Genomic DNA, 27,311 nt, shown 5'->3' with positions numbered 1-27,311 from the left:
CCTTTAAGGTTTATTGGCGATCTTTACTTCTCCCTATATCCGTGTACCACTCCGTACAGCGGCGTTTTAGTCATAAATGTTACTTTTTGAAACCAATACGGATAATTTCCGATATTACATTTTAAAGCATTTATCGGCCGAGAATATCGGCAGTCCGATATTATCGGACATCTCTAGTAAAAATGATAAAATAACACTGTATATTTTACAGTAAAAGTCTGGCAACTAAACTGCCAGTTTTCTTCTGTAAAAAACAGTGGTCAAATCCACAGATTTTTTTGTTAAAAAAAAAGTAAAATATTAAAATTCATAGGCAAAATCATGAATTATTTACTGTTACATGCGGCCTTTTATTGGCAGCCATGACTGCAGTGTGGCCCTCAATGAAAACAAGTTTGACACCCCTGGTCAAGTGGGACAGGCCAAAGTTAAGAAGGAGAAAATGCAGTCCTTTATAAATGATTTAATGTTTCGCTCCGGCCCGGTAGCAAGTGCTTCACGGACCGGTACCCAACCAGTCCGTGAAGCATCAGTCCCCGGACTGATGGTTGTGGACCACTGGACTAAAATACCCAAGTTCATATCCCGTTTTACTACCATGTTTGATCAACATGTATGTGTTTATACAAGAGTGAAGTTTTTAGTGCACCATCATTCAGCACAAGAAACATGTGGCATTCACTCTATTTTGACTGACCAGTAAATTCTAAAGACGACTCTGTAATGAAACACAGCTGACCATTCACATAATGTACCATTAAAAGTTTGTACTACTTCTACTGTTCTACTTTGCTGCGAATCATATTTGGATGATTACAATCCGAACACTGTTAGTTCTGAACCAGTTGGAGTTTTGCAGTATTTATTAGCAGCCAGCGAGAAGGTATATTTTTGACGTGACAGATATAAACAGAGGTCGCAACACCGGAAGTATATTACCTGAGGGGGTGTGGCTACAGCAGGGGTGTCAAAGTCATGGTTGAGTAAAACCATGGCATGATAACTTCAAAATACAACTACGGCAACTTCGGATTGTTTTCTTTGTTTTGCTTCGGCCCAAAATAGAACGAGCACATTCTGAAAATATACAAATCTCAAATAATCTTTCCCAAAAGTCCTGACTTAAACGTGTGGACAATGCTGAAGAAACAAGTCCATGTCAGAAAACCAACAAATGTAGCTGAACTGCACCAATTTTGTCAAGAGGAGTGGTCAAAAATGCAACCAGAAGCTTGTGGATGGCTACCAAATATTAACATTGTTGTATGTATACTTTTGACCCAGCAGATTTGCTCATATTTTCAGTAGACCCCATAATAAATTCATAAAAGAACCAAACTTTATAAATGTTTTTGTGACCAACAAGTATGTGCTCCAATCACTCTATCACAAAAAAACAAGAGTTGTAGAAATTATTGGAAACTCAAGACAGCCATGACATTATGTTCTTTACAAGTGCACAACTTTTGACCACGACTGTACATGCTGTGCTGTATTCACTTCAAAACACAATTAATGGTCATTGAACTGATTTACTCACGTTGCCCACAGGATGGTGGCAAACTTGCAGCAATCAGATTGTCAGATATTTGCAATTAATTTGGAAACACCCCGCTGGCCACATTCCTAATTAAACTCATGACTTCAAACTGCAGACGCCGGCGGGGACCATAGTTTGGACACGCCTGTTTTTTATATTTTCCGGTATTTATTTCTATCTTCTGTGTGAAAATGCTTGCACTTTCTTAGTTGCTGTTCTAATCCACTAATTATCTCTCTGTTTTGTTTCTCTATTTCCTATCCATTTCACTATTTCTCCCTTCTTACTTCTACTTTGCAACTCTCAGCTGCCCACTTCGCCTCCTCTGCACCCACGTTTTACCTCGGAGCTCTGAGCCACGCCCAACAGCACTGCCTTTGATTAAGAAAAAAAAAAAATACCCATACCACATCAGAGGGACGAACTTGCACCACTGGACTATGAACTTTAGCGTCTTTGAATGTGGAGTTCAGTCTGAAGGAGACTGACGGAGAAAAAAAAAAATGCCCAAGAATCCTCTCAATTCCTTCTCCTGTTCCACTTACTGCCAAAAAAAAATTCAACCCGTGGACAATTTAAACGTTTTTTTAAAAGAAAGAATGAAAAAGTACAGCAGTTGTGAAATAACACTTCTCCAATTTGGAGCTTTTTAGAATTTTTTCAAAAGGGCATTTGGTCTTTTAAAAACCTTTGAGATTACTGTACTTTATTTTTCTACAGCGGTTCTTACCAACAATTGGTTCTCAACAACGTGGAGCAAAGTTGAGTGTATTTTTAACAATGTGGCCCAAATAGCATCAACATATAGGGATTGTACACATCAAGACTTAAAATGGAACTGCACTTTTTTCGAATTTTGAATCACTCACAATCCTTTGGTTAGATAAGCACACTTATAAAAAAAATGTTTTTAATGCATTCTAACTAACATATAACATCCGCCTATAAAGCGCTTTTTAAAAGAAAACATCCTAACACCTCCATTAAGGTTTTATATACAGTACATGCGGGGAGTATATATGGAATAGTAACAGGCACATTCATAGTAAGTTAAATTAAAGTTAAGTTTACACTAGGTGTGGTGAAATGTGTCCTCTGCATCTGAACCACCCCCTTGTTCACCCCCTGGGAGGTGAGGGGAGCAGTGAGCAGCAGCGGTGGCCGCGCCCGGGAATCATTTTTGGTGATGTAACCCCCAATTCCAACCCTTGATGCTGGGTGCCAAGCAGGGAGGTAATGGGTCCCATTTTTATAGTCTTTGGTATGACTCGGCCGGGGTTTGAACTCACAACCTACCGATCTCAGGGCGGACACTCTAACCAATAGGCTACTGAGTAGTATGTAATTACGTATTTTGCTAATTTTTTAGCATACGTTGGTGCATTAATTTCACTAATCATTTCTTCAACAAACAATTACCGTAAATTCCGGACTATAAGCCGCTACTTTTTTCCTACACTTTGAACTCTGCGGCTTATAAGACGGCGCGGCTAATGAATGGATTTTTATTCGCTGGCAGCTATAATAAAAATAATTGTATTAAAAAAATGTTAAAAAATTAAAAATTCGGAGGAAGTTTTATTGTTTGTGCTATGGCGCCATCTTTTGGAAGAGGTCGCTCACTGTAGGTGCTGCTGTGTCTATTTACCGGCTGTGTTTTTTGTTTTTGTTTTTCAACCAAAGTGTTGTTCAGTCTTCTAGCTGCCCGTAGCGTTCTACTTGTATGGATTCTTCATTCATCACTCCAAGCTAACACGTTTACGAGTGTCTGTGTTAGTAATATTAACTTACAAAGGCATTCTTTTTGTGTTAAAAAAAATTCCTCAGTAAACACACCCAAAACGTCACCGTGGAGTTATTGAGTCTGTGTAGCAGATTGGAGAGCTAGCTTCCGCAGCTATGACGATGACCGCTGTTTTGTTTGACCAGCCGTTTTACTGCCATGTTGCAGGCCCCATTTGGAAACAATTAGGGTATGTAAATAAACATTTGCAAAATCTTACTGTGTAGGATAAATCCTTTCGCAACGTATACATCTGCGATTTATAGTCCAGTGCGGCAAAAATACTGAAAAATATTTTTTTCTTCGAAAATTTAGTGGGTGCGGCTTATATCCACTGTGCGCTCTATAGTCCGAAAAACATGAGAGACAACAAACATAATCAAACACTCACTTACTGTACAATGTCTGCTCTCACTTCTATGCCGACTGATGAGATGTTCATATCTTGCCGTTTAGATGAAGAATTAATCATAATCCACACAAAGGGTTAATCCAAAAAAAAAGACGGTGCCGCAAACAAGCGTCTTTTTGCGTCTTTCTCGCCATCTCCAAGTCTTAGTTGAATGTCACAGATGACCATCTTCTCGGTTTATGGCTACATCCTTCTACTATGCAGGTGAGAGCCGTGATTTATCATGTAGAATGAACTTACACCAGCAGCAGCCCAGTATGTCAACACTGCTTTGTGACCACGGTGGCGGCCAATAATTGTTTGTCTGTGTAAACGCTTAAAATAACAATGTTGCTAATACTTGGTTAATATTCAGGTCACAAAATGTAAATAAGAGAATTGTTGGCGGTTTTTGGACGCATTTTTAGAGTGGCTTCGAGGCAACATGGAATACTCCCATTAGCACCATCGTTAGCCACCTAGAACAAGACAATTATTACAAATTAGAATGCAAGAATATGTTTTTTTTCTTGTCTCACATAAGGATTGTGAATGATAGGCAAAATTGTAAAAAAAAAAAAAAAAAAGTGCAGTTCCCCTTTAAGGTTCCCTTCCTAACTGCTTTAATTTGTTGTACAGTCAGTGTTTTATTTTCCCTTTCAATGTGAAAAAATATTTTTTCAATTATTGTGGAATGATATTTAATTTACTTCACCTTATATATCACTTTTAAGAAAATAACTCATGGCTTAGTAGTTCTTGTTGTTGTGCTTGTGACTAAGGAGACCTTTACATTATTTATTCGGACCCCTGTCTCGTTTTTGTGTGTTTTGTGTTCTCGGCACTCTAAGAACATATGTATGTATGTATGTACTCTAACTTAATTATTTTCTATTGGCAGCAGTCAATTTAATCACGGGTGTGGTACTTTTTAACGTGGAGCAGTAGTATCGATACACAATAAAATCATCGTAAAGTACAAAAACCCACATTGTCCTGCTGAAGGCAATACTCCAATTTTTAAACCAGTGGAACCTCCAAATAGTCTTCCCATGCGGCGCCGAAGTACTTGTTCTTCAGGGGAGGCTCAGGCAAGCTGTATGCATATTTTACTCTGTTGGACATTGGTAGTGCATGTAATTTCTGAAAGTTAATTTTCCTCCCTCAAAAGGTAAAATTCTGATTAGGGGCTTTTCAGCAAACATCCGGGATTTGAGCCCAAGTACCCACTCTTTAACTCGACTGCCAGCTTGACCACCCTACCTAGCGTAATTGATGGGAGTTATTTAATTAGGTTACCGTAGTCTCCGGACTATAAGCCGCTACTTTTTCCCGCACTTTGAACCCTGCGGCTTATAAAAAGGTGCGGCTAATGTATGTATTTTTCTTCGCTAACGGCCATGATGTTGTGTGTTCAACAAATAGTTGTCATAACACCGACAGAGACACTGAAAAGGTGTGTTATTGTTTGTGGTATGGCGCCCTCTTTTGGATGAGTTTGCTCAGTGCAGGTGCTGCGGGTTGAAAATGTACTTCCTGTTTCGTGCCTTGAACCAGCAGATTAAGTCCCATTTTGTCTGTAGAGTTTCTGCTTGAAAGGATTCTTCATTAATCACTCCAAGCAATGTTTGCAAGTTTTACAATATAACTAAAACAAGTTACGCTTACCAAACCGTCCCGTGTGTGATGTCTGTAGAAGTGTTTTCATGCATATTTGTACGTGCTATTGTAATGTAATGAAATGTCATTAGCATTATTAGCTAATATGCTAACACGTTTACGAGTGTCTGTATTAGTAGCGTATTATCAACTTACCAAAGGCAGTCTTTTTGTATTGTTTCGGTTTCACAAATTCCGCAGTAAACTTAGCAAACGTGGAGTTATTGAATCTGTTTAGCTGATTGGAGAACTAGTTTCCGCAGCTAGTGTGTCCCATGACTATGACTTCTGTTTTGTTTGATCAGCCGTTTTACTGCCGTGTTACAGGCACTGTTTGGAAACAATTAAGTAATGTAAATAAACATTTACTAAATATTTCGTACCTGTACATATCTGCGGCTTATAGTCCGGTATATGTACAAATATTTATTTAAAAATTTGGTGGGTGCAGCTTAAATGCTGGTTGTGCTCAATAGTCCAGAAAATAAGATAGTTTGCAGGCACAGACCTGGCCATTAAGCATTCAGTAGTCATAAAATGTTCTGTGAGGTTGAGGACAGGGCTTGGAGGAGACCATTCCAGAAGCTTAATTGTGCTTTGTCCATTAAAAAACAATTGTTGTTTGTGCATGTTGCAGACGTGTGACACAAAGGCAAACTTGCAAAATGAGGCTCCCTGGATCTTTCTCCGAGGTGTTACGACCTGAGGGTCAATTTAACAAGGACATAGCGTACGAAAAAGGTTTAAGTCAACAGGCTGAATATGGTTCATTGTTCATTTTGCAAAATTCCCAAAGACACGAATGAAAAGACCCGATGATGCGGGCCAAAAGAACAAAAGACGGTGATGTGAACAGGCCCACCCTATACAGGGCTGTCACACCAGCAGGAAGTAGCGGAACGGTGCAGGAGCGCAATCTGTCGTGCACGTCGGGATGTGAATAGAAAAAGGAAGGGAGGGGAAACCTCAGCGCTTGCTGCAAAAATACAAACCCCAAAGGTGAAAATACAAAAACAACCCTACTTCAATGTCTCCCCTTCAATTTGTTTACCGCCTAAGGTGATGCACTTTCAATTGTTCTCTTAGTGATCAAATTGACTTCCTGGTGATTTAGCCAAAATTGGGCAGCCGGGGCACAAGCATCGTATGACTTGAGAAGCATTCATCTTTGGAGGTTCCACTGTGCATAATGCAATTAATAAAATACCCAACTTTGTCCTAATACAAACATGTTTATCAAAAGCCTCAATAGTAATTATTTGTGAGTCATGTTTTGAAGGCGTTTAATTATAATTTAGAACACTGTCCACGTTGTCAGACTGCAACAAAGTTAACCACATGTCCAGATTATTTAGTCATGGTCAAGTCATGTAAATCTGAATATAAGGTGGTGGTGGATTAAAGCGAAACGATTAAGTGCGGACTTTTTAAAGGAAGATTAAACTAAATACAGTTGTGGTCAAAAGTTTACATACACTTGTAAAGAACATAATGTCATGGCTGTCTTGAGTTTCCAATCATTTCTACAACTCTTATTTTTTTGTGATAGAGTGATTGGAGCACATACTTGTCCGTCACAAAAAACATTCATGAAGTTTGGTTCTTTTATGAATTTATAATGTGACCAAATGACAAAAGACTTGACTGTAGACACTGACACCTGTGTTCCAGCAGTTTCCAATTCATTGCAGACTTGCTTTTTGGTGGTTCTCGGTTGACTCTTGATCATCTTGACCAATTTTCTTTCAGCAGCAGGTGATAGCTTGCGTTTTCTTCCTGATCGTGGCAGTGACAAAACTGTGCCATGCACTTTATACTTATGAACAATTGTCTGCACAGTTGCTCTTGGGACCTTAAGCTGCTTTGAAATGGCTCAAAGTAGGGGTGTAACGGTACACAAAAATTTCGGTTCGGTACGTACCTCGGTTCAGAGGTCACGGTTCGGTTCATTTTCGGTACAGTAAGAAAACAACAAAATATACATTTTTTGGTTATTTATTTACCAAATTTGTAAACAATAGCTTTATCCTTTTAACATTGGGAACACTATAATAATTCTGCCCACGTTAATCAACATTAAACTGCCTCAAGTTGTTGCTCAGATTAAATACAATGACAAAACTTTTCTTCTACATATAAAAAGTGCAACATTAAACAGTTTCAAGTCAACTCAACATGCTTAATTTATTACAACATTTGGGAAGCCTGTAGTTGATTTTTATTATGTAAATGTTATATTTTTATCAACATGTAATAGCAGAGACCCTGCCATTCAAAACTAGGCTGCTACATTACTAATGATTGATGTAACTATAGCTGAAAAAAATAGTACAATAGCAATAGGAGAGACTACACACACACACGCACACGCACGCCGCAAAATGAGCTAACGTTACGCTAAAAGCTAATTAGCCTTCACCTCAAGCCGGGACTGCGAGCGAGCTGAGCTGCAGTTTAAGTTTCTAGAAGGTCAACGGGCTCATAATGATGTTACTAGTAGTTGACTGGGAGGTGTTTATCATAATTTGGGGAGAGTACGCTACCTTAAGCAGGTGAGTTAAACACCTATCTGCTCGACGCTGAAGCGCTGACTACATGCGCTCTAAATACGCACTGCTGATTGGCTGTTACCGCTCTGAATACGCACTGCTGATTGGCTGTTACCGCTTTTTGTGTAACCAATCAGATGGTTGTGTGGGTGGGACAATGCTGGGTGCTGAGACAGAGGCAGAAGAAGCAAAGCAGCTTGTTAAGACTTTAGCTTAGAAACTCGTTCGGTACACCTCCAAACCGAACCGAAACCCCCGAACCGAAACCCCCGTACCGAAACGGTTCGATACAAATACACGTACCGTTACACCCCTAGCTCCAAGTGACTTTCCTGACTGTTCAATCATTGACTGAACGAATCATTGACTTGTTTAAGTCAACGATTCGTTTTTTCAGAGTTCCTTTGACTTTCCCATTGTCGCGTTTGTAACCGAGTCTAATGACTGCATCACATGAGCCCTATTTAAATGGGCCCAAAGAAGTCAACAGGTGTCGTCAATCGTAATCACTCACATGAAGTTAAGAGGCCATGCCATGAAGCTAATTTGATTTGATTGTAACTTTTCTACATCACCAAAATTGATAATGTATTGTTGCTTTATGTATACTTTTGACCCAGCAGATTTGGTCACATTTTCAGTAGACCCATAATAAATTCATAAAAGAACCAAACTTCATGAATGTTGTTTGTGACCAACAAGTATGTGCTCCAATCACTCTATCACAAAAAAAATAAGAGTTGTAGAAATTATTGGAAACTCATTATGTTCTTTACAGGGTATGTAAACTTTTGACCACGACTGTAGACAAATGACCTCAGTTAGGAAGGCATCATCACCTTGCCTTCAGTATCTCTTCATTTTCCATGTATATGTGTAACTATGTCTACAAATACCAGGTATTTTTGAATTTAAAAAAAGTAATATTTTTGTAAGAAATGTCCCGGTCTTTGAAGTCTTAGATGCCGAATTGACCTCTCGTTCAAACCGGGGGCAACATAGTCGAAGTAGATTGGATAATATTCTGTGCATCCTGCTAATTGTAGGGCAGTCATGTGGATTAGATAGTCAGCAAAAAAAAGCATTGTCCATCTTTTTAAAATGTGTCATACTAAATGCTTTTGCTAATATCGCTCATGTATTTTTCATGCCATCCTTTTATACATGTTCTGACAGGTGCACCATTGTGATCCAAAATATCGTCAAATGTCCATTTTTTATTTGTGTATGCAAATATTTTGAATTTGGGCACTGCAGTCAAGCAGTAAAAATGATTAATCTAGAAGCTTACTTTAACAACCCCAAGGTAAATACTGTGGACAATATTATTTAGTATGGCCCATGTAACCCTGTTTTGCACATTTCCAACATGAGGCTATATTCTGTATAGTTCTCCAAGAGGTAGTTGATTGTTTATTAGTGTGCTGTTGTTGTCTTTATCGTGACACTCGAGCAACATTTCATGTTCTTTGTTGATTGTATATCCTCACCATCACAGCACCACTGAATAAAGTGTATCTTATCCTGTTCATTGTCAGCACTTATTTTCTTAATGCATATAAACTTTGTAATTCTGGGAATTCGGTTTCACATGCATTCGAAATTGTACATAAATAGCTAAAAATTGAGTCAACAGATGGCGGGTCCTTTATTGCGCCCATAAAACGCTCTAAAAACAATACTCCATTTACATGTCATGACCTAAAAATTAACCAAATATGAGTGAAATTGTTATTATAAGCTCCAATGCATGTAACGTATTTTTCGGAGTATAAGTCGCACCAGAGTATAAGTCGCACCTGCCGAAAATGCATAATAAAGAAGGAAAAAAACATGTATAAGTTGCACTGGAGCCCGGCCAAACTATGAAAAAAACTGCGACTTATAGTCCGAAAAATACGGTAGTCTATTTTAGCTGCACATTGATAGCAGTGAGCTAATGCCAGCTTACGCTGCTGTTGTTGGCACACTGAACCGACGGGTGCTTTCGCTTTGTCTCAAACTCAAGACACAACGTCCACAGTTTCCAAAAACAATTTGAAATGTGGACTCGTCAGACCACAGAACACTTTTCCACTTTGCATCAGTCCATCTTAAATGAGCTCGGGGCCTAGCGAAGCCGGCGGCGTTTCTGGGTGTTGTTGATAAATGGCTTTCGCTTTGCATAGTAGACTTTTAACTTTGCACTTACAGATGTAGCGACGAACTGTAGTTACTGACAGGGGTTTTCTGAAGTGTTCCTGAACCCACGTGGTGATATCCTTTACACACTGATGTCGGTTTTTGATGCAGTACCGCCTGAGGGATCCAAGGTCACGGGCAGTCAATGTTACGTGCAGTGATTTCTCCAGATGTTCTTAACCTTTTGATGATATTACAGACCTTGGGTGTCATAATTATAGTAAAACTCCTGCAAAACAAGAGTTACATAAGCTCCTCTTAGCTGTGTACGCGCAGCACAGAGATGGCCTAATGAACGTCTTTTTAAACATTGATTCTAAAATAATGTTTAATTTTCAATCGTTTTAGAATCGGAATAAAACAGAATCGCGATTCGGATATGAATCGATTATTTTCTGGTGTGACGACTTTACATATCCAATCAAAAAAAATTAACTAGCAAAGGGAATCGGAATGCTTTGTTTTCTTTGACTTTGACTCATTTTCTAGTCAAAGACAATTGCATGTGCGTGCTGTATTGGGGCGGTATAGCTCGGTCGGTAGAGCGGCCGTGCCAGCAACTTGAGGGTTGCAGGTTCGATCCCCGCTTCCGCCATCCTAGTCACTGCCTTTGTGTCCTTGGGCAAGACACTTTACCCACCTGCTCCCAGTGCCACCCACACTGGTTTAAATGTAACTTAGATATTGGGTTTCACTATGTAAAGCGCTTTGAGTCACTTGAGAAAAAGCGCTATATAAATGTAATTCACTTCACTTCACAATTAATACAAATTAAAAAAAGACTCTCAAACAAACAGCGAATCAGCTCTCATCATTCACTTAAAAGAAACCATTCAAATGACTCAATTCCTTTGTGAACGTCACATCTGTAATCCCACATCCACCCTTATTTCGAACATTGTGGCGTGCTGGTTAGGTTTGGACCCCAAGGCAAGAATGACAGCAGCTGTCTCCATTATGGTTTATTTATTTGCGCATGGGAAAGAAAACTTAAGAACAACAGGGAATACACCAAGGAGAGGTATTAGGAGTAACAGGCACCATGATAAGAAATATTAATATTAAATAACAAGATAGTGACGGGCGGATTGGGCCAAGGCATCAGTGCATTTGTCGACGTACCCAGGAAGTATTCAGTGAAGGGTATATCGAGGCTTGTATTAGGAGTGGGCGTTACTAGGAATTTTAGTATATATGGGCTGGTATACCCATACATTTTACTTGAAATGTCATTAACATTGATTAATTTTCTGAATTTGCCAGTTGATTATGAATTGGAGACCACAGGGGAAAAAAATGCTAATGAAATGTTTTATAGCTAAATAGATAGATGTAGTAATAATTAAAATAATTCTTCTTATGCCTTCAAAACCCTCCATCAAGGTTTTATATACACACTGCAAGTATACGTATATACATGTATATATAATGTCGTAACAGACACGTTTATATCGATATGTGATATGTACAATATTTAACGTATTTTGGTCATTCGAAGCATCACCGGAACTTATTTCCTCCATTTATTTTCGTTACCATAGCCATGCACTTCCGACTTTCGGCAACAAATGTTTATTCCGACTTACGGAAACAAAGGCATCTGTGTTCTAATCATGGCAGACTTGGTAAGAGACAACGAAGACGACCAACAGACACAGGAACAACCATTCACTACCTTATCTTTTTGAACCTGAATATATGGAAGAAGAACTACTGGTTATAGAAGCGACGCCTCTTCAGCCTGACTAGGATACAACTGGTCGCCAAACACAAATGTTGTACAAACCCCGTTTCCATATGAGTTGGGAAATTGTGTTAGATGTAAATATAAACGGAATACAATGATTTGCAAATCATTTTCAACCCATATTCAGTTGAATATGCTACAAAGACAACATATTTGATGTTCAAACTGATAAACTTTTTTTTTTTTTGCAAATAATCATTAACTTTAGAATTTGATGCCAGCAACACGTGACTAAGAAGTTGGGAAAGGTGGCAATAAATACTGATAAAGTTGAGGAATGCTCATCAAACACTTATTTGGAACATCCCACAGGTGAACAGGCAAATTGGGAACAGGTGGGTGCCATGATTGGGAGGAATTTAGGGATTTCACCATCTACGGTCCGTAATATCATCAAAGGGTTCAGAGTATCTGGAGAAATCACTGCACGTAAGCAGCTAAGCCCGTGACCTTCGATCCCTCAGGCTGTACTGCATCAACAAGCGACATCAGTGTGTAAAGGATATCACCTCATGGGCTCAGGAACACTTCAGAAACCCACTGTCAGTAACAACAGTCGGTCGCTACATCTGTGAGTGCAAGTTAAAACTCTCCTATGCAAGGCGAAAACAGTTTATCAACAACACCCAGAAACGCCGTCGGCTTCGCTGGGCCTGAGCTCATCTAAGATGGACTGATACAAAGCGGAAAAGTGTTCTGTGGTCTGACGAGTCCACATTTCAAATTGCACCAGCATCTGTGATGGTATGGGGGTGTATTAGTGCCCAAGACATGGGTAACTTACACATCTGTGAAGGCACCATTAATGCTGAAAGGTACATACAGGTTTTGGAGCAACATATGTTGCCATCCAAGCAACGTTACTTATTTCAGCAAGACAATGCCAAGCCACGTGTTACATCAACGTGGCTTCATAGTAAAAGAGTGCGGGTACTACACTGGCCTGCCTGTAGTCCAGACCTGTCTCCCATTGAAAATGTGTGGCGCATTATGAAGCCTAAAATACCACAACGGAGACCCCCGGACTGTTGAACAACTTAAGCTGTACATCAAGCAAGAATGGGAAAGAATTCCACCTGAGAAGCTTAAAAAATGTGTCTCCTCAGTTCCCAAACGTTTACTGAGTGTTGTTCAAAGGAAAGGCCATGTAACACAGTGGTGAACATGCCCTTTCCCAACTACTTTGGCACGTGTTGCAGCCATGAAATTCTAAGTTAATTATTATTTGCAAAAAAAAAAAAAAAGTTTATGAGTTTGAACATCAAATATCTTGTCTTTGTAGTGCATTCAATTGAATATGGGTTGAAAAGGATTTGCCAATCATTGTATTCCATTTATATTTACATCCAACACAATTTCCCAACTCATATGGAAACGGGGTTTGTATTACACGAAGATCAATCAATCAATCAATCAATGTTTATTTATATAGCCCTAAATCACAAGTGTCTCAAAGGGCTGTACAAGCCACAACGAGATCACTCAGCCGTGCGTCCAGTGCAGACATCGACAAAATGCCAAAAATAAGATAAATTGTCCAATAACATCCGTCAAAGTACGCACAAGCACTCGTTAAATGTGCCACATTTTCCGGATTCCCAAATGACGTAGCACTGAAGAACACCTTGTTAATCACATGACTGAGTGTCGCTCAAAAATAGGTCAAACACTTTGAAGTGAATTGAAAACAATGAAAGGTTTGAAACCATCTAAACATTCCCAAACAGCAAAATCAGAAAGAGTTTTGACTTTATGAGCAGGAACATTGGACACAATTCTGCGAGATGTGGCATCTTGTACATACAGCCTAAAGAAGATGCCATTGCAACTTCTCTACCGTGGTGTGTTTTAAAGCAGGAGTTCTAAACCTTTTTGAGCTCGGGTCCAAACTTCTCCGCTACAGTTAAACCTGTGGCCCACTCAAATATTAACACTGGATTAATAGTCTTATTTTTGATTTTGGTTCCCAACCACCGGTCCGTGACACATTTGCTACCGGGCCGCACAGAAAACATTAATTATTTATAAACTACAGCATTTTCTCCGACTTAACTTTCCCACTAAACACCCCAATAAGCTTGATAATAGATGTATATTACAACTCCTTTGTTATAGTACATGGGACAATGCACATTAATATAATAAATGTAAACAGATTGTAGCCAAAGGCACATTTTTTTGCTGTTTTTATCTGCCACACGTAGAAAGCCGGTCCGTGAAAATAGTGCACACATTAAACTGGTCCGTGGTGGTAAAAAGGTTGGGGAACCCTGCTGTGACCTACTATATCGAACCTACTTACAGTTTACAACCCTGTCAAATGATGTGAAACCATGTGTCATTCACAAAGATTATTTATTCAACACATAAGTACGAACCAAATATACTGCATAAATAACTGACGAGAAAATAAATGTACATACATTTTGTGCTTAAATAATTAAACTAAACAAAATAAATTAATAATGAATCCATCCATTTTCTTCCGATTATACGAGGCCGGGTCGCGGGGGCAGCAGCCTAAGCAGGGAAGCCCAGACTTCCCTCTGCCCAGCCACTTCGTCCAGTTCCTCCCGGAGGATCCCGAGGCGTTCCCAGGCCAGCCGGGAGACATAGTCTTCCCAACGTGTCCTGGGTCTTCCCCGTGGCTTCCTACCGGTCGGACGTGACCTAAAACATCTCCCTAGGTAAGCGTTCGGGTGGCATCCTGACCAGATGCCCGAACCACCTCATCTGGTTGCTCTCGATGTGGAGGAGCTCCTCCCGGATGACGGTGTTTCTCACCCTATCTCTAAGGGAGAGCCCCGCCACCCGGCGGAGGAAACTCATTTCGGCCGCTTGTACCCGTGATCTTGTGCTTTCGGTCATAACCCAAAACTCATGACCATAGGTGAGGATGGGAACGTAGCTCGACCGGTAAATTGAGAGCTTTGCCTTCCGGCTCAGCTCCTTCTTCACCACAACGGATCGATACAGCGTCCGCATTACTGAAGACGCCGCACCGATCCGCCTGTCGATCTCACGATCCACTCTTCCCTCACTCGTGAACAAGACTCCGAGGTACTTGAACTCCTCCACTTGGGGCAGGGTCTCCTCCCCAACCCGGAGATGGCACTCCACCCTTTTCCGGGCGAGAACCATGGACTCGGACTTGGAGGTGCTGATTCTCAAATGTACTTCCAAACTAAACTGTGAAAAATTTTACATGCAAATGAAAACACAACTTTACCACATTAGTCATAATGTTTGCGCTTAAAAAAAACTCCTCTATGACCTACTCAGAGGTTAGAGTGTCCGCCCTGAGATCGGTAGGTTGTGAGTTCAAACCCCGGCCGAGTCATACCAAAGACTATAAAAATGGGACCCATTATCTCCCTGCTTGGCACTCAGCATCAAGGGTTGGAATTGGGGGTTAAATCACCAAAAATGATTCCAGGGGCGCGGCCACCGCTGCTGCTCACTGCTCCCCTCACCTCCCAGGGGGTGATCAAGGGTGATGGGTCAAAAGCAGACAATAATTTCGCCACACCTCGTGTGTGTGTGACAATCATTGGTACTTTAACTTTATTTGATATTGTCATTACTGCCACAAGTGGTGGAAAAGTGTATTACAACTGAGTTCTGTTGCGACCTATATGGACCACAGCTTAGAAACAGATATTTTTTGGGCACAGCCCAACAATGTTTTAAAGGTTCACAGAGGTTTATACACCTCAATTATGTTGCTTTTTTTTTTTTTTTTTTTTTAAAGATTCAAATGTTCCCACACGAGCCCCTAATTACGTTACGGTCCCCTGTGGCCGTTGTCACGCTTTGGACTTACTTTTTCTTCGTGAACAGTTCATTTAACACAGATAAAGTAACACACATGTTATTGGCGCTGATAAAGTGAGTGGTAGCAGCATACGCGGTTTGCGCGGTGATCAGCTGGGCTAAAGATCCCGATGTTGGAGTGAGCGAGAGAGAGTTTCCGGCTCCACCTCTGGGCTTTAACTCCCGGCCAATGTTTAGCTGTCCAATAAAAATCTATAAACAATAAGGTAAAAACAACCAGTAAATGACACACAGATGAGGCCGGTGCACACAACAATTGTCAAGATCATGACACAACGTCAATAGATGGGAAAGAGAAGCAAGTCACCCAACAAAAGGGAGCCATCCCATTGGTCCCTCTTAATGGGTATTGCTGAACCAATTTAGATCAGGCGAAGACAAATACGCCTCCTTTACGGACAGAATTGGCTCGTCACGTGACTCGATGCACACGAGATAAACACCAATTTATATCTTGTAATGTAGAGCAGTGGTCCCCAACCACCGGTACCGGTCCGCACAAGAAAAAAAAAAAAAAAATGTTTTTTAATATTTTATTTGTTTTATTTTTTTATCAAATCAACATAAAAACACAAGACACACTTACAATTAGTGCACCTACATCATATATCAATATAGATCAATACAGTCTGCAGGGATACAGTCCGTAAGCACACATGATTATATTTTTTATTGCCAGTAAAATTAAATAAACCCCCCCCCCTCCCGGTCCGTGGGACAAATTTTCAAGCGTTGACCGGTCCGCGGTGCCAAAAAGGTTGGGGACCACTGATGTAGAGTATTGAAGTAAAATAATTGTTGGGGTTTTTTGTGCAGGTTTTCCATTCTTTAGTAAAGAAACCTGAAGGCTTTGAGGTTAAAGGCCTACTGAAATGAAATGTTCTTATTTAAACGGGGATAGCAGATCCATTCTATGTGTCATACTTGATCATTTCGCGATATTGCCATATTTTTGCTGAAAGGATTTAGTAGAGAACATCGACGATAAAGTTCGCAACTTTTGGTCGCTGATAAAAAAAAGCCTTGCCTGTACCGGAAGTAGCGTGACGTCACAGGTTGTGGAGCGCCTCACATCTGCACATTGTTTACAATCATGGCCACAAGCAGCGAGAGCGATTCGGACCGAGAAAGCGACGATTTCCCCATTCATTTGAGCAAGGATGAAAGATTTGTGGATGAGGAAAGTGAGAGTGAAGGATTAGAGGGCAGTGGAAGCGATTCAGATAGGGAAGATGCTGTGAGAGGCGGGTGGGACCTGATATTCAGCTGGGAATGACTAAAACAGTAAATAAACACAAGACATATTTATACTCTATTAGCCACAACACAACCAGGCTTATATTTAATATGCCACAAATTAATCCGCATAACAAACACCTCCCCCCTCCCGTCCATATAACCCACCAATACAACTCAAACACCCGCACAACACACTCAATCCCACAGCCCAAAGTACCGTTCACCTCCGTTAAGTTCATACAGCACATATATTTCCCCAAAGTTACGTACGTGACATGCACATAGTGACACGCACGTACGGGCAAGCGATCAAATGTTTGGAAGCAAAAGCTGCGTACTCACGGTAGCGCGTCTGCTATCCAACTCAAAGTCCTCCTGGTTGTGTTGCTGCAGCCAGCCGCTAATACACCGCTTCCCACCTACAGCTTTCTTCTTTGCTGTCTTCATTGTTCACTAAACAAACTGCAAAAGATTCACCAACACAGATGTCCAGAATACTGTGGAATTTTGCGATGAAAACAGACGACTTAATAGCTGGCCACAATGCTGTCCCAATATGTCCGCACAATCCGTGACGTCACGCGCAAACGTCATCATACCGAGACGTTTTCAGCAGAATATTTCGCGGGAAATTTAAAATTGCACTTTACTAATCTAACCCGGCCGTATTGGCATGTGTTGCAATGTTAAGATTTCATCATTGATGTATAAACTATCAGACTGCGTGGTCGGTAGTAGTGGGTTTCAGTAGGCCTTTAAATGGTTCAAACGTATCCAGTGAAAGGTGCTCGTTTTTAAAATGATGGGATCAGAAAATCTGCAGAGACTCCTCCCACACCCACCAAGGACTGTTTTCACTGCTGGACTCTAGAAAGAGGTTCCGCAGCCTCCGTAGCAGAACCTCCAGGTTCAGTAACAGCTTCTTCCCTCAGGCCGAAAGACTCTTGAACGCATCATAATAATCCCCTCAATTCCCCCCAAAAATGGATGAACTCGCTGGAATATAAAGACAATATAACATACATCCATAAACGTGGATGCATATGCAAAAGTGCAATATATTTATCTGTACAGTAATCTATTTATTTATATCTGCACCTTATTGCTCTTTTATCCTGCACTACAATGAGCTAATGCAACAAAATTTCGTTCTTATCTCTACTGTAAAGTTCAAATTTGAATGACAATAAAAAGGAAGTCTTAGTCTAAGTCTAAGAAACCTATTTTCCCATGTTATGTACCGTATTTTTCGGACTATAAGGCGCACTTAAAATGGTACATGGTGAAATGATAAGTGTGACCAGTCGATGGCAGTCACACATAAGAGATACGTGTAGACTGCAATATGATGGCAGTCACACATAAGAGCTGCAATATGACTCAAGTAAACAACACCAAAATGTTATATGTTCCATTGAAAATATAGAACATTACACACGGCGCTCAAAAATCTATCAAAATGTTTAAGTACGACTTCGGTAAGCTATGAAGCCGCACCGCTTGATGGATTGTACTGTGCTTCCACATACGAGTATTACTATGGTGTGTGTATAAGGTAAGACATATTATCTGGTGTTTTGTTTCGCAATATTAGGCAAAAGCAACTTTTCTGACCTTCTGGTACCTGCTGATCTGTATTTGGGATCTGCATAAGTCCTGAAAATTTGTGCGCTTCCGCCTTTGTATTCCGTAGTCGATAAGCTTCTTCGTTTTCTCTATCTTCTCGTTATGGGACATTCATCCTCCGCTGTTGCCATTTCTAATATAAAGTAGTGTAAAGTTCTTACTTATATCTGTCAGTAAACTCGCCATGAAAGGGCTAAAACATACTGGTGTAGTGAGTTTACATTATTCACCCAAGGAACTTTAGTTATTAGAGCGTTCCGGTCGGACATTTTTTCCCGAGACACATTTGTTGTTGCACTAGTGAGCCACTGATGAGGAGATGCTGCTCCGTTATTGATTTAAGTAAAGTCTGAATGTCATTAGAACAGTTAGCTCCATCTTTTGACACTTCTTCCACCCCCGTCCTTGCACGCTACACCGCTACAACAAAGACGGCGGGGAGAAGATGCTGCCGAAGGTGAGCCACAAAAATAAGACCGCCCACAAAGCAGCGCATCCTGAAGCAACTGTCAGAAAGCGGCTTGATAATTATCTGTAAAACATAATCTATGCAACATTTTGACCATTACATGTTATGTAGACCACAAGAAAATGTTTTCCATTTAGAAAAAAAACATATATATATTTAAAAAAATAATCCGGTGCGCCTTTTGTATGAAAATAGACATAGAGCCTTATAATCCGCTGCGCCTTATTGTCCGGAAAATACGGTATGTACGACCCATGTCCAGTCCTTTATAAAAGAGAAACTCCCAAAATGCTTAGCTGCCTGCATTGTCCAGAGTATAAATCTCACTGGTGGTATTTGGTTGGTTTCCATTGATTTTTTTGATGTAGTGTTTTTGTTAAGTAAAAAAATTGTTTTTGCTGAAACCTTTAATATATCAGACTTTACTGGTATATAAACACAAACTGGTATATAAACACAACCGAGCATGTCATAACCATTAAAATAGGTATTCACCTATGACAGGGGTGTCCAAAGTGCGGCCCGGGGGCCATTTGCGGCCCGCAGCTAATTGTTTACCGGCCCGCCACACATTCTGCAAAAATGGCAAAAATGATAATATTGCAAAAATTTTAAAAAACATTTTAAAAAAGTGGAATGAGGTGAAATCTAACAAGAAAAAGTTGCAATGTTGACACAAATCTGCCATGCGGGCTGTTGTTTTTCTTTTGTCTTTGTTTATTTTTATTTTTTTTGCCATTGCTAAAAAAAAAAAAAAGACTAAAAATATAGTTATAAGTAATAGTTATATTAAATAATAGTATAATAGTTATAATGAATTATTACTTAAAAAATATCACTTTAAAATGTTTTATGTGGAAAAAATATTGCATATATTGTGTGGTTGCCATAAAAACACATCAAAGTTTTATTTGACAAAAGAGCATAAAACAAACAAAATAATAGTTCAAACGTAAAATCGACAGGTATATCTGAAGTTGATCTCGTAATTTAAGTGTTAAAAGTAAAAAAAAACTAATAAAAATGTATCACTTTATGAGTGGGGGACCTTTTGGATCCCAAATATATTTAATAGGATTTTATTTAACATTTCACTGTGATTACTCAAAAATATTAAAGAATTAAAATCAATGGTGTCCTGCATCACTGACCTTTTAGGGCTCTAATTACTAAATACTGCATATTTCAGTTTTACTATAAAAAACAAAGTTGTCTTTGACAGAAAAGGAAAAGGCATAAAACCTTTTTATTTTTTTTTACTTTATATCAACCTGAAGTTGATATAGAGATTTACTGTAAGCGTTAAATAAAAAATAATAATAATTTGACTTATTTTTGACATTTTAATGACTGAGACCCTTTATGGTCCCCGGGAGCCCTAAAAGTTAATTAAAAAAAATCCATATATTTTGTTTAGGTGAAAAATATCAAAATGGCCCCCGCATGCTTACATTTTTTCGTGTACGGCCCTCAGTGGAATAAGTTTGGACACCCCTGACCTATGACATAATGTGTGGAGTTGTGCAAACCTTTCTCCACCTCAGGTAACATTCCCAGTAATCTATCTAACGCTGCTGGGCACTCAATGTAGCCTGAGGCACAAAGTCCCCTGTGGGCTAATAGTGAGAGTAACAATGGGGCAAAAAAAAACATTTCTGTCTGACTGTAATGACTTAAGGTGTGAAGTCAAGTGAAACAGCAAACTAGTTCATTCGTAGTGCATCCTCAGCAACTCATAAAGAACAAAAGAGTGTCAAGCAGGCACACACACATAGCGGGTCCTAAGACATAGTCATAACACAAGAGTTGCATCACACTTCCACCTTCATTAGGCTATGTTGTTTTATGAATTATTGTTATCACAGACCTTTGCCTCAAATTCCTTTACTTTACTAGGCACTAGGGGTTGTCTCGATACCAATATTTTGGTACTGGTACCAAAATTTAATTCGATACTTTTCATTATTTTCAAAATGAAGAGCACCACTAAAAAAATGTTAATATTTGCATCATTTTAACAAAATCCTCCGATACATTCGATTTGCATTTAAAGAACAATTTTAGAAGATTGAAATAACAATTCAAATGCATTACCGTATTTTTCGGAGTATAAGTCGCTCCGGAGTATAAGCCGCACCGGCCGAAAATGCATAATAAAGAAGGAAAAAAACATATATAAGTCGCACTGGAGTATAAGTCACATTTATTTGATAAAACCCAACACCATGAATAGACATTTAAAAGGCAAATTAAAATAAACAAAGAATAGTGAACAACAGGCTGAATAGGTGTACGTTATATGACGCATAAATAACCAACTGAGAACGTGCCTGGTATGTTAACGCAGAGCCGGCCCAAGGCATAAGCGTACTAAGCGCTTGCTTAGGGCCCCGCGGCCACCAGGGGGCCCCCAAAAGCAATTAACAAAAAATTCATGTACGAGTCTGACTGATGATTTCTAAATGATCAAAGATATATTATTGTACAAAAACACAATTTTAGGTCAACAGAGTGCTACTGCTGATCTAGGCCTAGTGATTCTTCCTGCCTCTCTTTAAATGTAAAACTGCCTCTGCTGTACCTGTGACGTTTGCCGCCTGCCGTGCAATGCCAGTGCGCACTGGGCATCAAAAGCGCAGATAGAGGCAAAACAATGTCACAAAAAAGGACATATCCTTCAGGTGCAGAAAAAAGGAAGAAGAAGAAAGTGGAAGAGGACAAAAAATGCCATGATAAAGGTATGTTTGCATGACTTGGTAATAAAAAGTTTATCAAAGAGATTTGTAGCTGTATTTAGCTTTAGCTAGGTGACGTTAGCTAGCTAGCGCGGTGCTAGCAATATGTTTTTAGCATCAGGTTACTAGTGAGATATGTTGTTTGCAATATAATAATAATCGTAAAAAAAATAAATAAAGTGAATCAGAATCAGCTTTATTGTCCAGTTATGTTTAACACACATGGAATTTAACTTCAGTAGACTGCGCTCTCTTTGTACAAAGTAAACATTAAATATGAACAATTAACTAAAAATATAAACTAGTAATTAAAGACTAATATGTACAAGACTGATGAGACAAGATGACACTTTTACTGTAAATACAAAGCTTTATCACTTGGACTGTTCAACCCCAGGCCACTCTTGTAGCTGAATGTTTTCTACATTTTAAGATTAGGAACCATATGTGGCACTCTGGACATCATTCGTTCATTCATTGGTAATATTTATGTTCTTAACTGGGCCACCCCCATATCTTTATAAATGACATGTCATTTGTAAAGACATGCCAGGCTGACAATAGGATAATGTAAACAACACTGCCAGAGCCGCAATGAGTTTATAGTAGGTGTGTGAATGATCAACAATCAATATTATTGGCAGAAATAGAGGGCCCCAAAATCCAATTTTGCTTAGGGCCCCATGGAGGCTTCGGCCGGCACTGTGTTAACGTAACATATTATGGTAAGAGTCATTCAAATAACTATAACATATAGAACATACTATACGTTTACCAAACAATCTGTCACTCCTAATCGCTAAATCCCATGAAATCGTATACGTCTAGTCTCTTACGTGAATGAGCTAAATAATATTATTGGATATTTTACAGTAATGTGTTAATAATTTCACACATAAGTCGCTCCTGAGTATAAGTCGCACCCCCGGCCAAACTATGAAAAAAACTGTGATTTATAATCCGAAAAATACGGTACATAAATTCATTCATTTTTTTTGTACCTCAACTTTATTGATATGCTAACATTTAGCAAACGAGTAATGTCAAAGACTTTTCGAATAAGTTTCACAAACCTAAATCATCAACCGTTTCATTCCAGCTGGTGGGCACTTTCAAATAGCCGCGGTACGTTTTGTTAAAAAAAAGTCCTGATATCCATTTTTACAGTTCTCTTGTGGGTGCGGCTCAGCAGTTTTTGGGGGGGCTCAGGCAGGTTCCTTTGCACGGCTGCAGACTATCTGTTAGATTCTGCTAGCGCATGTCCTCCTACCTAGGTTCCATTCTAGAGGCTAACCTTTCCTGTGATAAAATGGCAACCAAGGTAATCAAAAAGGTTAACCAACGAACGAGATTTCTCTACAGAATTTCCTCTCTGGTCAACAAAAGCACCTTGAGGATTCTGGCGGGAACTCTCGTTCAACCCTTTTTCGATTACACATGCACCTCCTGGTACCCTAGCACCTCCAAAACCCTCAAATCTAAACTCCAAACATCTCAGAACAAGCTAGTCAGGTTACTTCTAGACCTCCACCCCAGATCCCACCTCACTCCTACCCACTTCTCTAAAGTGGGCTGGCTCAAGGTGGAGGACAGAGTTAAACAACTTGCACTGAGCCTAGTCTATAAAATCCGCTACACCTCCCTGATACCGAAGTACATGTCAAACTACTTCCTTAACGTAAATGACCGCCATAACCACAACACCAGGGGGTGCTCCACTAACCACGTTAAACCCAGATTCTGAACTAACAAAGGTCTTAACTCATTCTCTTTCTATGCCACATCAATGTGGAATGCGCTCCCAACAGGTATAAAAGAAAGGGCATCTCTATCCTCCTTCAAAACCGCTATAAAAGTTCACCTCCAGGCAGCTACAACCCTAAACTAACACCCTCCCCGGATTGCTAATAATCCAATGTAAACAATCAAATGCAGATTCTTTTTCTTATGCCTTCTGATCTCTCTCTCTCTCTCTCTCTCTCTCTCTCTCTCTCTCTCTCTATGTCCACTACTTGATGTCCATATCCCCACCCCCCCCCCCCCACCCCCCCACCCCACCCCCCCTCCACACTCCTGATTGTAAATAATGTAAATAATTCAATGTGATTATCTTGTGTGATGACTGTATTATGATGATAGTATATATGATAGTATATATCTGTATCATGAATCAATTTAAGTGGACCCCGACTTAAACAAGTTGAAAAACTTATTCGGGTGTTACCATTTAGTGGTCAATTGTACGGAATATGTACTTCTCTGTGCAACCTACTAATAAAAGTCTCAATCAATCAATCAATCCCTCCAAAGTACAATTCAGATTCGGATATTATCAGAAATCATCCGAGGCTTAAGCCAAAGTAGCTTCCCCCTAACGCCGGCCTTTGAGTCCGTAAAAGGAATGGAACTTCCCATTACTTCTGCCTTGGACAAAATCTATTGGGTCAGAAAAATGGATGGATCGTGCAATGAGATCAGGGTGGCAGCTGTTCATCCACAATATCACCAATCCATCCATTTTCTACACCACTTATTCTGTTGAAGGTTGCAGGGAGTTGGAGACAGACACCATTCATTGTCACTAAACCATCACTAGCTGCATTGAAGTCATCCAGGTGCAGTATCAGGCCCTTCCAAATGTATAATAATCATAATAATAAAGGATAAGATTTACAGTACAAAGCGCTTTTCTAGACACTCAAAGTGCCTCACAGAGAACTCAGAACCCATCAGCTATCCACTCCACATTTACACATTTGATGGTAAGATACATTTGTAGCCACAGCTGCTTATCTTTAAATCCGTAATTTTACCGATTTGTAGAAAATAAAAATGGCCGGCTGCACCAAATGATAATATAAATACATTTAATAAAGTCAAATACAAATAAGGCAACAAGAGAAGTATCCTACGCTTCTCTTTTGTAAAGTAAATCTGAACAGCCGATATGAGCATCTACATCTACTATATGATTTGCCTGAGAAGCTGGGCAGGACATTATAAAAAAATATATATATATTAAAAAAAAATAATAATAAAAATGGCATGTCTCACATCATCAGAGAATCAGTATTATGATCATTTACAGGGGCTATTTGCATTGTTAACACAGATGCCTAGATGAGGGGTCGGCAGCCCAAAATGTTAAAAGAGCCATAGTGGGCCAAAAATACAAAAAACAAATCTGTCTGGAGCCGCAAAATGAAAAGCCGTATATAAGTCTTATAATGAAGGCAACACATGATGTAAGTGTCTATATTAGCTATAATAGCCTACTATCAAAATTACTTTAAAAGTCTTATATTCGTGTTATAATGAAGACAAAACCTGATGTTAGTGTCTATATTAGCTATTATAGCCTACTATCAAAATGACTACGTGTCGCAGGCTGAAGCAAATCTTCGTTGACAGAAATGTTGAATTTTAATATTTATTCTACACATTTTTACAACCTTAGAAACAATTAGTAGATCAGAGGCTACTCAGAAGGTGAGATAACTCCTGGAAATTACTGGCGTTTAATGGCCAAATGTGTAGATTTGTGTGTCCAAGTTAAAGAAAACGGCAGGCTGTCTTCTTCTAATGGATTTATTACAATCTTTGGCAAGCTAGGTAATGTTTGCTGTGGTCTGGAACAACATGGCACACAAACAACTATCTGAAATGTGTCATTAGACATGCAAAACTAAATTATATACAAAGAGGATAAAAGTAAAGGATATTAAATGAGCTCAAATATACCTACAAATGAGACATAATGATGCAATATTTACATGCAGTTAGCCTAAATAGCATGATAGCATTGATTAGCTTGCAGTCATGCAGTGACCAAATATGCCTCATTAGCACTCCACACAAGTCAATAACATCAACAAAGCTCACCTTTGTGCATTCACGCACAGCATAAAACGTTTGGTGGACAAAATGAGACAAAGGAGTGGAAGATTTTACATGTAAATGAACAGTTGCGTCACAGTCCACACTATGGTGAGTTCAAGAACCGCCGAAATCATTGGGACAAAACGATGTTGACCAAATATTCTCATCAGTGAAGCATACACACAAACATATTAAAAAGTGGGCTTTCTAACAATTGGGAAGGTTTGTGTCATGTTTGTCTTCAAACAAAAAACATACTAAAACAAAAACATTATTTTTCCCTCATCTTTTTCCATTTTCAATCTTTTATTAAAAATTCTCCTGGGAGCCACAAGGGTGGCACTAAAGAGCCGTATGCGGCTCTTGATCCGCGGGTTGCTGACCCCGTCTATAGTTCAGCTGTAAATATAACCTTGATGCGGTGAAGAAGGAATGTGTTCATTTTGACTTGCCACAACACTGGCCGGGAACGAATTCAAACAACCATTGTCACGACTTCATGTTTCTTACGTCTCATTTCACCCTTTCATGGAATCAGGCTTAGTCCCAAACACACACGACAGTGAGGTTGCAGCCTGTCAAGTCTGTGTCTGTTGACAGCTACAGACGGTCCAGTCATGGCTTCTACAATAAGCTGCATTTTGTACTGAATATCCTTATTTCACCCGCCTGTCTTTAATCCTGACTGAAGGACGGCGCGGCTCCCGAGCTTTAAGAACTGCACTGCGGGATATAGTGCTGAAAATAGCAACTACGCACAGCACATGACTGGATGCATTAAGTGACATATGTTTTAGACATTATACTAGCCAGCAAGCAGCATGCGGTCTAAGGCTGTGTTCACAATTTCAGCATGTTTAATCCCTATATTGGGCAAATAAGATTATAAAAATGATTATTAGAATAAGATACAAATCTAAAGACTGTTCACAGTAGTGTTGTAACGATACCAATATTTTGGTACCGGTACTAAAATTATTTCTATACTTTTCGGTACTTTTCTAAATAAAGGGGACCACAAAAAATATCATTATTGGCTTTATTTTAACAAAAAAATCTTAGGGTACATTAAACATATGTTTCTTATTGCAGTTAAGCCCTTAAATAAAATAGTGAACATACTAGACAACTTGTCTTTTAGTAGTAAGTAAACAAACAACGGCTCCCAATTAGTCTGCTGACGTATGCAGTATCATATTGTGTCATTTATCACTCAATTATTTCGTCAACATTATTAAGGACAAGTGGTAGAAAATTCATTATTATTCTACTTGTTCATTGACTGTTAATATCTGCTTACTTTCTCTTTTTACATGTTCTGTCTACACTTCTGTTAAATTGTAATAAGCACTTATTCTTCTGTTGTTTCATACTTTACATTAATTTTGGATGATACCACAAATTCAGGTATCAATCCGATACCAAGTCGTTACAGGATCATACATTGGTCATATTCAAAGTCCTCATGTGTCCAGGAACATATTTCCTGAGTTTATAAACATAATATACATTTTTAAAAAACGAATGAAGATGTTGTAATGCCAAAAAATGTTTATGTAATCATAGTATCGACTAGATACGTGCCTGTTCTTGATATCATTACAGTGGATGTCAGGTGTAGATCCACCAATGGCGTTTGTTTACATTTTGATGCCGGTGAGCTACGGTGTGTAGTGAAG

At 39.3% G+C, this 27,311-nt stretch overlaps 1 protein-coding gene and 1 long non-coding RNA gene across 13 annotated transcripts in view; one reads left to right on the top strand and one right to left on the bottom strand.

Annotated features, from left to right (window-relative positions):
* epb41a (erythrocyte membrane protein band 4.1a) overlaps positions 1-9,453 on the top strand; it is a 146,764-nt gene extending 137,311 nt beyond the window's left edge. For all 12 annotated transcript variants that reach the window (XM_062030097.1, XM_062030095.1, XM_062030094.1 and 9 more), the window contains one exon: positions 1,848-9,453. The gene's annotated coding sequence lies outside the window, so the exon portion shown is untranslated. The remainder of the gene's footprint in view (positions 1-1,847) is intronic.
* LOC133636260 (uncharacterized) overlaps positions 1-27,311 on the bottom strand; it is a 72,403-nt gene that overhangs the window by 29,708 nt on the left and 15,384 nt on the right. The window lies entirely within an intron of this gene.

The sequence above is a fragment of the Entelurus aequoreus genome, linkage group LG20 (genome assembly GCF_033978785.1).
Source record: "Entelurus aequoreus isolate RoL-2023_Sb linkage group LG20, RoL_Eaeq_v1.1, whole genome shotgun sequence".
NCBI classification, from domain to species: domain Eukaryota; kingdom Metazoa; phylum Chordata; class Actinopteri; order Syngnathiformes; family Syngnathidae; genus Entelurus; species Entelurus aequoreus.
The sequence above is the reverse complement of the archived record's forward strand: the minus strand, read 5'-3'. Positions and strand labels throughout refer to the sequence as shown.